At 32.4% G+C, this 13,874-nt stretch overlaps 1 long non-coding RNA gene across 1 annotated transcript; it reads left to right on the forward strand.

The window, feature by feature from the left end:
• The first annotated feature begins 9,959 nt into the window (after positions 1-9,959).
• On the forward strand, positions 9,960-11,257 carry LOC110697971. Its single transcript, XR_002506619.1, has 3 exons — positions 9,960-10,484; positions 10,607-10,915; positions 11,087-11,257. It is a non-coding gene; the product is annotated as an uncharacterized LOC110697971 (long non-coding RNA).
• Positions 11,258-13,874: the final 2,617 nt, after the last annotated feature.

Below are 13,874 nucleotides of genomic sequence, written 5' to 3' on the forward strand. Positions count from 1 at the left end.
AATTAAAGTCAACTTTGTTCTACAATTTTGTTCAAAATTGATTGAAGGAAAAGTTTACTCCGTTAGATACTTTTCAGTCATTACAAATAAGAAGCAATATCGCACACATTGTCAGCGACAACAAAATAATGATTCAATTTTCCAAAATACTATTGTTTGGGCGATTGGGAACGATGAAAAAATTCCAATGCATAAATTTAATTTTGTATAATTACAATTTTTAGATTAATTTCACAAAAATTATTCACTTTCTGGTAAATATTTTAATTTATTTTATAAGACAAAAGATTAATTTTATATAAATTTTATTTTTGCTAACATGTTCTATTTATCCACTTTTATTAAATGGAAGAGATATGGGTGTGAACAAAGTTGGTGATCCTATCAAAAAAAAATTTTAATACAAATTTTCTTACATCGAAATATTACATCTAATAACTATTATTTTTAATGTTCTTATCAAAATATTTATTAGGGGAATAAATTACATAAAATTAATAAAAAAATTATCCTTAACAAAAAATAGCAAAGTAATCAAAAATATTATGAGTATGATCTAATTACAAAAATATTTTTATGAGATTTTATGTATAAAAAACCGTGGGATATTAGAATTTAAATTATTAAAAAAAAAATTTATCTTATGAAATTAATGGTTTTTATCTAAATACCCGATTAATAAGATGTTTTTTTCATAAAAAAAATTTAAAACTTATAACGCAATAAAAAACTTTACCTTCTTTATACATTTCATGTCTAAAAATTTGAAAAGACAGATAATTTGGTAGATATCACAAGAAATATACAAAATGATATATAGATTTGAGAGTTTAATTTCAAGTGTAAATAGCAACGAATAATGATTTAGGACTTAAATTATTTTAAAAATAAAAAATTATTATCTTTTCACATTAAAGATTTTATCCTAATATGTAATCAATGAAATATCATATTTACAATTTTTTTTTTGAAAAATATCATATTATTGTCATATAACTAACAACAATGAATAAAATACAAAACAACAATAAATTAAGTCGCATTATAAATTACATTAAAAAATTATACTTTTGTAAGTGGCAATATCATTTTAATTAAATTATTATTTGTTTTTTTTTTGTCTGAAATCATTAAATTGTAAAATAAATCAAATAATTATAAAAAAAAATAAAAAAAAACCAACTTAGAGTATATAGGAAAATATCTTTTCTTGAGATATATGTATGAAAAATCGTGCATCGCACGGGCTTTCATCTAGTGAAAAGTAATTTAAACTTTTTTCTTTAGCTTTTTATTTCTCTAAAAAGAATTGGAAAATTAAGTGGAAAAATACACGAGAGAAATAAATTAAAAAAACCACAAAAAAGAATTAAATAAGACATCCATGAGTAGTTTACCGGAATTTTTTTAGTTTTTTGGCCTAAATGTCGCTGGAGTTTTTTTTTTTTTTTTAATCAAATTATCGCAGGAGTAAATTTTATTTACCAAATTATTGCAAGGTATCTTTTTTATTTACCAATTTAGTTAATTGGCCTATTTTTACCAATTCCCTATTGTAACTAGTGTAAATAGTATTATGATTTAAATAATAAAACAAATTTATAGCACTACCAAATAACTATGGAGTATATTGTATGAAACTAACATAAATTGAAACTGAAATTCTAAGAATATGGGATTTTTTTGTTAATAACTAACTACCTAGTTAATCGTCACTTTTAAAAAATAACTACCCTATTCAAATAAAAAAAAATTGTAAAACTACCAACTTTCTTCTAAGAGTTTTGGTATCACTACATTGTACAATTTTCCATCAAAAAATTTAATTGTGTTAGGGGGATAAATGAAGAGGGATAAAGATTTGGGGAAAAGATTATTAAAATCATTTTTCATCAAAAAATTTAATTGTGCACGTTGTGACTTGTGAACTAACAACATATTTGTTTAGGAGGATAAATGAAGAGGGATAGGGTCATAGGGGTTTGGGGAAAAGATTATGGGATAGAGATAGAGATTATAATTAAAATGACATTTATACCCTTAATGAAGAGAAAAAAAATAAAGGAGAAAGATAAGGTTAGGTATATTCGTAACTTTGTTATTTATTCTGCTTTTATCCCTAACTTATACCAAATAAAGGATAACACTTTATAAAATCCCTATCACACCCAAAATTCTCTATCCTTATCCTTCTTATACCTATCCCACATACCAAACATCCCATAAACTTAATTACGGAAAATGAGAATCGATCTTAGGAAAAAATAAAGAAACTCTAAAGTCTAATCACTTGAACTATCCTCTTTTTTTTTTTTTTTTTTTTTTTTTTTTTCGAATTTCCCCGAAACTATATCCAAATTCAATTCGCAACTCTTACGCCTGCTGGTAAAATTTACGAAAATATGCCCCTTTCATGATTTCATCATTCTCCACTTCCCTCCCTTATCTTACTTCTGCCATAGCAATTAGCAAACGCTTTCAGGTAGGCAACGACAGACTCAAACAAAAGCAGTCATTTTTTCTCTGCTAATGTGTAGCTAAAGCAGCAGCAATCTCATTCTCTCTCTTCACCATTCAATGTAATTCCTCTTCTTCTCTCTACCCACCATGTTATTTCTAATGGGTATAATTTATATCCTAATTTGGTGAATTAGTCAGCTTGAATTGGTCAAATTGATAGTTTGCACATTATCTGTTTGATGAAGTGATTCTAATAAGTTATTGTTTATTTAATGGTGACTGGTGAGTATATGAATTTAGGGTTATTTTAAGGTGGATTATTGAACTACTGGTTATTATTACTCAAGTTGTGAAAGTTACTAGAACTTTGCTATGTTGGAGCTATTCACTTATTCCCATAGTACAACTCCAAGTCTAGGTTCATTGATTTTGCTTCAAAAGATCAAAATTCAAATTTGCTTGATTAATACCATGATTATAGCAATGAAAAAGGATATACTTCCTCCTCACTAAGTTGACTTTGATCCTCATATTTCCTCCTCACTAGCCGTTTGATACATAGATGGAAGACTAGCTAATTAGTATACATGCATAATTAAAGGGTTTTGATTAATTTCTTATGCATGGTTGCCGTGAAATATTAATTCCCTTCCTTTGACTTGAACTGAGTGAAACTACTGTATAAATGAAGCTCCTCCACTTCTTTTGGACACAAAAAAAAAAGGATATACTTCTCTTCTTTACGCCAAAAATGTTACACAAAATAGTCTCTTGTTTTGGGCATTGTTCATTGTGTTCTCAATCTAGCTCTTCGTAGTACACCGGAGAATTAGAGTCGTGTAACACTGGAGGTCGATTGCTATGAGTCCGTGTGTATAAGTACAAGGCAAATTCGACTTTAGGGCAGTGATGCTATGTCACGCCACGACATTAAATCAGATAAGTTTACTCTATTATTAATTACTATTAGTCATAATTCCTACAATCTAAAGTCGACTTTCTAATTTCTATTGTGGCTAATAGTGATACTTGTTTGTGGTACAAATTAAGGACTTATTTTTCGATTTGTTTAAGCCATGAATTTTAATTTGGAATTTATATTATATTATTGGATATGTAATCATTGCTTTTACCAATGTGTGAAGAATGTATATACTTCCAAATTATTTACAGTACGTATGTAATTTTTTGGATTGATGAACTAATGAATTGCTGTCGCATGCAATATAATAAAATTAAAGTTGCAATAACCTTTTCGTGCCTTTTTCCTTATGCAAAATGCATTATGAATAATGAGTATAGTATCAAAGCAAAACTAAAATTGTGCATTCGTGAGTTTTGCAAGTGTATTATTTATCTAGGTTCAGCTTGTAATGTATTATTACAATTTCCTCTCTCTTATCAGTAGTACTATGGGAAAAAGAACCATTTATATAGTTTTTGTCTTCCTTGCAATGTTGTGCGTAATGGAAATCAATCTGAACATATTACATCTCGTTGAATAGGGATACTCCATTAGGGAAGCTTATCTCATTTTTAAATTTCTATTTGTTGCTAGGAAGTCAAGAAGTCAGCGGCAATGACACCTAACTATAGTGGGCACATAAAAAGGCCGATGAGGGTAACAATTGATAGAGTGACGTGTGATTTTGTTAAAATTGTCTAATTAAGATAGTCTGTTTTGAATTCAGATAAATCAACTTTGCTCATGACAGGAAAGTTCCTCCTTAATTTCTTATTATTAAATTTCTAACTTTACTTAATATATTATTATTATGTGCTATTCATATGATTTGTGATGCTTTGTGTGGAGTTGAGACTTAATGAGTGAGTTAGTTAGACACAAATAGTGACTGTGTTGAGGAGGGGACTCTCATATAAAAGCTTGCTTATTATTTGAGGTTATATGTTGGTTGATTTGTCAGGTTTTGAGCTGTTTACTTCTGCTTATTGTGTTATATGTTATCTGTTGTTGAGTGTACAACTGATTAAATTAGTGTTTGTAATGGTATGATGAATGTGCTCATTACTAAGTCATTTGTTTGTAAGCCTTATAAGTATGCGACTTAGATTAATTTTTGAATTATATGTGTTAATTCATGATAACTTAGTTTATATGTTAAATTTGGAGGGTAGAATTATCAATGTGTTTTATTCTACTTGTTGATAGTAAATTTGTTCAAGTCATGATTTCGTTCATGGTCTAGATGAGACTGTTTCCTTTCCTTGTTTATATAGCAATAATAAGAGTGTTATTTTGACCAAAGTTTGAACAAATTAGGACGGTCAACAAAAGTTGGAGAACTCTACATGATGGAATAAAGAAAGGAATAACCCTATTATTTGAAAGGTCTTTTAAATTCTTAGTGTGGTTTTAACTTTTGTTAATGTAATCTATGTACGGGATAGCAATATTTTCGGTATGTTGGTAAATGTTTCGTCTCAAAAGAATGTCTTTAATCCTCTCCTGATTAATAGATTGATTATGTGATAACCTAAAATACTTGTTGTGTAGGAGCGCCTATTAAGGTGAGATGTTCCTTGGGTGCTTAGTAGTTAATTTTCTTAGACTATGCGATGTTGTGATTGTTGAAAATGATGAATTTAATATTGCTTAGCTTAGCTTACTTTAGTAAGTGATCTTTTATTCAAATTATTCATGAGGAATGTAATTTTTCTAGTATAAACCTTTAAACTATTTAAAAGACCTAATGTGGGATTTGGGTTGAGTATGCTAACATGGTTTCAAAATATGTCATTGCTATTTAATGCATTGTGTTTTACATGATTTTTAATGACTTGAGTTGTGTTATTCTTCAAATTAATTATGAGCTCTATGAGACGCATTGAGATTGTCTCTCATCATTGCAATAGTATGATAATTTGTAATCTGATTCTTATGATTTAATTTGGTTCATGACTTTTCAATTGTGAAGTTGGTAAGTAGATCAACTAGAAAGAAGTAAAGTCGAAGTTCAAAATAGTTAAGTCTAATTGTCCTTCTTAATTAGAAAGGTATAAGGATTAGAAGAGGTTATGGGACGTCTTCAAGAAGTGATGGATAAGTATCCTAAATCATGTGGAGAGACCATGTCCTTTTGTTTGTGCTAGTTTCCGGAGAAAATAAGTTAATATGAATCTAAGTCCTTATGTCAGTGTGACCTATCATATTTGTGAAAGTTAGTTTTGTCTAATCATAAGAAAGCTATTGGCTGTAATGTTGACTTTCATTAGTCAGTTGAAAGTAAAGAAATTGATATGCATGGTAGATTCATTAAAGGTTGGTGATTGACTATCTTTATTGTTTCTCATTATTAACTAAGTTTGTATTTTGTCGTGTTTGCACTATTATCCTCTAGTGGTTTGATAGTGGTTCAAATGAACACTTAAATTGCAAAGTAATATGAAAACTTAGATATAAAAGTGAAAATGGAGGAACTTTCTCTATGCGTGTGTCCTTGTAAGAAATAATACAAGGTAAATAAGGTTATTATATAAATCAAATTGAGCACCAAAGCTATGGTGTGAGAAGTTATTATATGATTACTCTCATGATCTGTTAGTTTGACTATGATTGTGAATCATCTACTTCTAACTTAATGTTTCTTATGTAACGAGAATATTGTCATGTATAATCATAGTGCAGGTGGAGATTGTGAAAGAGCTCACCAATGATCATTGTATGGTACCATGAAATAAGGATTAAACGTGCAGGTATAAAATGTTTACAAGGTAACCAATAATGATGAGTCCACTAAGAAGTTTTGGCTCAAAGCGTTATGCAATATTCTTATTGCAAAATTTATTAGTAGGTATCCATTGTGGGGGGGGGGGGGGGAGCCAACTCCATTTATTATATTTGTTGGTGAGTTATAAGTTACAATTGAGGTAGCTTACAATGGAATAAACACGTATACATGCTAGAGGCATGGATACTAATCAAAAAATAAAATGTGATCACGTGATGTAAGAGGAATATTAGAGATTCACTCAATAAAGGCCTTCGGTGCTAGAGTGAGCCTGTTGAGGAGTGAATTGTGATTGATACCCATCTTAGAAATGTCTAAATTCAATGGGTCAAACGAAGTCACAAAAGAGCTCATGTATTGTACTACGACCATTCCTATAAATTAAAGAGATGTAGTACTTTTATTACTGTTATGTGTGAAAGGATGAGTTAAATAACTCTTAATAAGTTCATAGCCTTATTTAAGGTGGTTTGTGACAGTACAAACTTGATGAACTTACCTATGTGAATGTGGGGGCTACGGCCAACCCCCTATGAGGTTCCAAAGGGTAGGACTTTAGAGCATTCATGAAATATCCAGGCAAATGTTGGGTACTTTTAATTTCACGAGAACACCTTTGATTTGAGAAAGGTTTAGTACGCAACTGTGTTTTTACTAACCTCATGAAAGGTTCAAGGCCAAGTCCACCCAACATGATTGTAGAACACAATTGTAAGTATTGGGTATCAATTCAAGTCTACAAGACATTGATACTTGCAAAACCGAGTATCCTTTGCCCAAATTCATATCTCTTTACTTTGCTCTTTTGAATCATTTGGAGGAATGTTGGAGCTATTCACTTATTCCCATAGTGCAATTCCAAGTCTAGGTTCATTGATTTTGCTTCAAAAGATCAAAATTCAAATTTGCTTGATTAATACCATGATTATAGCAATTAGTTGACTTTGATCCTCATATTTCCTCCTCACTAGCCATTTAATACATAGATGGAAGACTAGCTAATTAGTATACATGCATAATTAAAGGGTTTTGATTAATTTCTTATGCATGGTTGCCTTGAAATATGAATTCCCTCCCTTTGACTTGAACTTAGTGAAACTACTATATAAATGAAGCTCCTCCACTTCTTTTGGACACACAAAAAAGGATATACTTCTCTTCTTTACGCCAAAAATGTTACACAAAATAGTCTCTTGTTTTGGCATTGTTCATTGTGTTCTCAATCTAGCTCTTCGTAGTATACCGGAGAGTTAGAGTCGTGTAACCTTAGAGGTCGATTGCTATGAGTCCATGTGTACAAGTATGGGGCAAATTCAACTTTAGGGCAGTGATGCTATGTCACGCCACGACATTAAATCAGATAAGTTTACTCTATAATTAATTGCTATTAGTCATAATTCCTACATGCTATTCATAATTATAAGCGAGAAGAATTTAAAGGGAATTTTCGAGCATACTTTGATAATTGAGTCATATCTAGTTGCTAATGTGTTGCAGGGTTTTGTTTATGTATTTTGTTAACGTTAGGATGGAGCTATGAAATTGGAATTTTTCTCCCTGGACCGAAGGCGGCCGTGCCTCCTGCCTTGGCTCAGGTGATGGTCTTAGAGTTTATTAGATTTTAGATTCCTTACCAAATTATTGTTTCAATGTATCTTAGCAGATGGTTTGTCCAGTGAATTGTCATTACCATTGTTTTATAAGAGACGGTAGATGGACTTGTTATGATGCAATCTCAAGGGTGAAACCTCGATTTCCTTTGTCAAATAATGTACATGAAAGACTTAATGGGGCGACTTTGGCAAGATTATACAAGACGTGGCCTAACACTCATTTACATGGTTCATTAATTCAGGAACAACACCTTCCTGTCCAGCCTTCAGTAACTGCTTTTTCTAAAGGTATTATGGGCGTGTTTGTATTTGGACATATGAAATTTCTTCTTTAGGTAAGCTTCTGAAAACTTAATGCTTTCAGCGCTTAGACAGATCAAGAAGACATTGTGGAATACTTTGACAGTGATTCCATACGAGAAAATCCCTTTTTAGAGGATCTTATAGTTACCAATGGTCAATGGATACTATTTTAGAAGTGAAGATTCAGATAGTCTGAATGATAAAGAGACCAACTTTACTAAAAGGAACCAACCTTTGGAGGAGCCCTGGTTGATGCAGCCATGTGCTACCTCTCAATATGCTGAAAAAGACTTCAATGCTCATATTGATTCCTTTGACTGAGAAGGAACTTTGAAAAACTTTCCAAATGATCATGTTACGTCACAGTCATCGTCTAATAATTTCATATATGGAGGTGAGTACTTCATTGAAAGTGAAAAAATGTATCATCAAGTTGATGGTGACTTCAGTTCTACCTAGTCTTTCTCTGAGAGAGACCATCCTGTTGAGGATCCCTGGCTCCTATATCCTATGCTCGATTTTTCAGAAACTAATGTCAACTTAGTTGCTGAAACTCCCATTATCGAGGAGCCTACTCAAGATGAGGCATGTCTTCAAGAACTGCAGGAACAACACCATATTATTTCAGAAAAAGCTGCTTTCTGGAACAGAGAGTAATCTGCTTCCACCAGTTGGTTTAGTTTCTACTGAGATATTAGTCAACTACTTTATCTGTACCATGCAAAGGATAGCTGTACTTGAAGATGGAAATCTAGTTGAGTTGTTTTTAGAACTTGTCAAAAGTATGTGAAACGTGATGGTGTTTACCTGGGGGTAATTACAAAACTTGTTCCTCATATGGGTGGTGCATTTGTAAATATAGGGAGCTCCAGACCAGGGGCGGAGCCATGTAGGAACAAGGGGGGACGGTTGTCCCCCCATTTTTCCAAAAAAAAATTTAATTTATGTTAGCTTAAATAAATGCTGTAAATAAGAATAAATACCTTACATGTATACCTTATATAACAAAGACAACATTTGGTCTGGTGGTTGATGGGCTTGAGTAAAGCTTGTATTTTTCTTTGATCCTAGGTTCGATTCTTTACCCGATCATTTTTTTTGTTTCTTTTTGCTATTTTTGGACTTTATTTTTATTTCATTTTATAGTTTATACAAAGTGCTCCTATTTAACTTCTTTTTCTTGTTTTTGGATTTTGCCATTTTTTTTTTACTGGTTTTTAAATTTCATTATATAGTATGTAATTTATATATACAAAGTATTATAAGTCTTCAAACCTCTAATTACTCTCATTTAACTGTTTAATCAAGTATCGCCTTGTTGATAGTGATTACTAATGTGTTATTAAACTATTTGTAATGAACACATGTCTCCGTATTTTTTTATCTCTCTAATTATGTGTGCCTAAATTCTATTTTTTTATAGCTTGTTTGGAACTAAGTTTCCAATTTTATTTTTAGTCAAAGAAAGTTTATTTATTTATTATTATTTTTTTTTTAAAATGTAACCCAAATCCCTTTACATCTACTATCAATTTGTGTAAATGCTTATCATTTGATAAATCATATTTATCGATTATTAAGGATTACATACCTTAAAATTGGGGTTTACCAGCATAAAAAAAAAATTTGGTTAATAAATTTCTTAATATGCAATTAATTTTTTAACAACTCCTCTTTCACCATATAAGAATAATTGTCATATCTCATAAGCGATTTCAAATATATATTAAACAATTTATGTGATCAATTTCTTTTTTCTTATAATTATTGTCGATTATTAAACATCTAAAAATTGTCCCCCCGGATTACAAATCCTGGCTCCGCCACTGCTCCAGACCCTCACCTTTTATGTTTCCACTCTTTGATACTTCAAAGGAAAATGGTGTAACTTGCCCTTCATCATCCGTGCTTGAGAAGAACTTAGACATCAGTCATTTTAAACAAGCATTTTTGGAAGAAGAAGATGAACTTACTGATAATGATGTGGAGGTTGAAGAATTTGAGGGACATGTAAATGAAGATACTATGGATTTCGATGAAGTTTAAACGGGAAATCTTATTCAGGTTAACAGTAATGGAACTGGTTTAAATCTTGGGAACTTTGAATTTCAGCTGGATGGGAATAGGAATCATCTAAAAATTCAAACTGATTCCCAGCATTCTGTGGTGAAAAAACATAGGAGCACTAATGACATCCATAGTGCGGAAGAAATGTGGGCTAATGTTTGCAAAGGCACTAAGATACTTGTGAAAGTTGTAAAAGAAGGGTTGGGTAAAAAAAGGTCCGACATTGCTGCTTATCCGAAGCTTAGGAGCGGATTCTGGGTGAGAACTGCAAAAGATACATTTTAAACCCAAGGTTTCTTTTTGTTAACGTATCTTCATTTTCAATTATCAATTATCAAGCGGTTAAGGTGGATAAATGCATAAATCTTTGTGCTCTTTTTGAAATTTGTGGAACTTCTTTCCTTTCACTGTTAGGTATTGATCACCCGGTGCAAGAGTATTGGAGTATCAAAGAACATTTCTGGGGTTGAACGCACACGCTTGAAAGTCATAGCAAAATCTTTGCAGCACCCTGGTTTTGTTGTGACCATCCGAACTGTTGCTGCTGGTCATTCTTTGCGAAAGGACTTGGAAGGGTTGCTTGCAACATGGAGAAATATTGTTGAACATGCAAAATCTGCAACACTTGCAGCAGATGAAGGTGTTGAAGGTGTTGTACCTGTTATTTTGCACCAAGCAATGGGGCAGACACTATCTGTTGTCCAGGATTATTTTAATGAGAAGGTTTGCTGCCTCTAATACCCTATAATTTTACCTTTTATGTTCGTTCATAGACATTTTGAAATGCTTTTCTGGGAGTCCAATTCCTAGTATTTCAATGGACTTGTGTGCTGCAAACAGTTATTTAGTCAAATGTTACATGCCTTATTGTCTTATCTTTTTTATTCTGTTCAGGTTAAGAGAATGGTAGTAGACTCCCCAAGGACATACCATGAGGTATGAAACTCACTCTTCGAATTTAATTTAGTTGCCCCTTTACATATGTTTTAGTTGTTGTGGTTATATTACACCCCAGTGGGCCCAATCCAAAGGTGTAGGTGGACAAGCTCAAAGTTTAAAATTTGATAGCCCTGTTATATAGAAGATTTGCATATTTATTCGATTGTATATGCTACCTGGATGTAGACCATGTAGTTGTTATAGCAGTTTAGTAGATTTAGTTGATGTCTCTCTATTTTCTTTGGGCAATAGAATTTGAACTTGATATGAGGTTAGGTCAATCATTAATCATTCATCTTATCTTATCTTAACTTGATACGTGTTTGTGAACACTGGTTCTTTCAGAATGCATAATATTAATTAGGCTTATTGACTTCCTCGAAGAGATGTTTTAAGCTGTTCTGAAACAACTTATTTGCCTAATATAGGGTAGAAATAAATTCTTGATCATCATTGTTGTGATATGTTATTCATGTATCTTGATGATCTAAACAAGTTAAGATGTCATTTGTCGGACTTTGTTCTTATATGATGTTCTTTCCAAGTGACCAATTATTTGCAAGATATTGCTTCATAGCTCTGTGATAGAGTTGAGTTACCCAGGGAAAATGTTCCTCTGTTTGATGAATTCAATATTAAAGAGGAGATCAATAATATTCTTAATAAAAGGTGAGGATGCCAAGAATCAATTTTCCAAAGGTGTGGTATGTTGTAATTTTTTTGTTTATTTACATCTAATAGTTGGACTTGATCTTACTCCTCCATGTGTGCTTTTTAGAATGTTTATATTAGTAGGTTCAATCTGAACTACCCTTTTATTGGTATTGTCTTGTTAGGGTTAAACTGCAAGTAGGGGAATTTTGAATTGGTCTTGTTGCCATTGTTATGTGCTTATGCCCTTGGTTTATGTCCTATTAATTTTAGAGCATTGCCATCAACAAATTAGGAAATTTGTCATAGAATTATAAAAACCTTTATTGGGAATTATGGAGGAGAGAAGTAGAGAGAAAGGAGGAATGAGAGAATGATGACCAAAATTCAGATGGGTCTTGGTGAAGTCCAAATTAAATTCTGATCATCTCTACCGATTTCTCTGTATGTTCCCCATCTAAACGAGTGGTTGATATTTCGTTGTTGTTGTTTGACGAGAAGAATAATATTATTAATAATTAGCCGTACGACGTCTACAATAGTAATATAGATCTATAAACCACATATTTAAAGAAAAGAACATAAATGTTAAATAATGATTTAACATTTTTTTTTTTTGCATTCTCGGCACACTATACTCCACCAATTCAAGTTTGATGCAAGCAGCGAAATTTTGAAATCTTTGCATCTTTCCTTGTAGAGACCTTTACAATATAGATTAATGTTCTAGTCGAGGAGTTGTTGACAAGACCTAAGCCCATATGAATCGAAATCACCTCCCACTGGAAAAAAAAAAATAAAAAATTCATTCGTGAATGAGGATAAAAAACCCAAAAATTTGGGAAGATAACTTTCACGGATGGAGAAAACATATCAACAACAAAAAAAAAAAAAAAATTGTTATAAAGAAAAAGGGTTGGAAATAGTCTAATTTTTAAGAAAAATAGAATAGGAGGAGAGCAGCAATATATGGAATAATTCTACGAGTGGTTGATGTTGAAATTCCTGTAAGTAGAAAATTTATGAGTGATTGAAGGAAGAAGGTATAATTAATCTTTTTATTTTCTGATTAATAATTCATACACAGACAACTATGGAAGTCTGGAATTTCTGATACTAATAGGCTAATAGCTCTGTTATGTAATGGATTGATTTGTGTGTTCTTGTTGTTATAGGAAATTGCTTGAGTTATTGATAGAGAATTTAATATATATATTAAAAATAAAAATAAAAAAAGAACTGTATCAGGATTCAGAAAAGTCCATTAGTTGTGATGAACAACAAATTCCTATAAGTCAAACTGTTTGCTCCTAATAAATTTTGTATGTGATATTGTGTTGGGTCCCAAATTTGTACTACATCCGTTACACGTTATCTGCAACTTTAGGACATGGCACGGACTCCTAGACAAAAAAATGCAAATTATTGTTTAACAAAGTTAAGTGTATGTATTTAAGTTAAGAGAGAAAGTGAGACATTAATAAACAACCACCAGGTCCACTACCAAGTACCAACACCCCCGCCACCACCACCCCAACACCAACACCACTCTCATTAGCACCAACCACTGGTACCCGCACCACTGCAGCCCCAACCTAACCACCCGAAACTCACCACTGGCCAACTTGAAACCCACCACCCCTCTACTCGACCCCAACCACCGCTGCTCTATCACCCTTCTACCCCATCTAAAACACCCGAAAACCACCACTAATCGTAAACCATAAACACCCAAAACCCACCCCACCCACCCACCACATACACAGCCATCCGAAATCCACACCCACGCACCCCTAAGTACGTGAGAAACCCAACCAAGAGCAACCCGCCTGTGCCCCGAAACGGCGAAATCATCCCATCTAATTTGAAACCCATCAGATCTAAACAATTTCACCTTTTTTTTATAATTAAAATTAAGACAAAGATCAAGAAAGAGGAACTTGAAACCGGTGGTAGGTTGAATGAGATTGACGCCAGCCTTCACTTGGGTTTAAGCGGACGAGAAGGTATGGTGGAGGGTGGCTCTCACAATGGCTGAGGCATAGGCGGAAAGTGGGGTTAACATGGTCGGCCGAGGACAGAGCTCTCATTG

This window comes from Chenopodium quinoa, unplaced genomic scaffold (genome assembly GCF_001683475.1).
Source record: "Chenopodium quinoa cultivar QQ74 unplaced genomic scaffold, ASM168347v1, whole genome shotgun sequence".
NCBI lineage: Eukaryota > Viridiplantae > Streptophyta > Magnoliopsida > Caryophyllales > Amaranthaceae > Chenopodium > Chenopodium quinoa.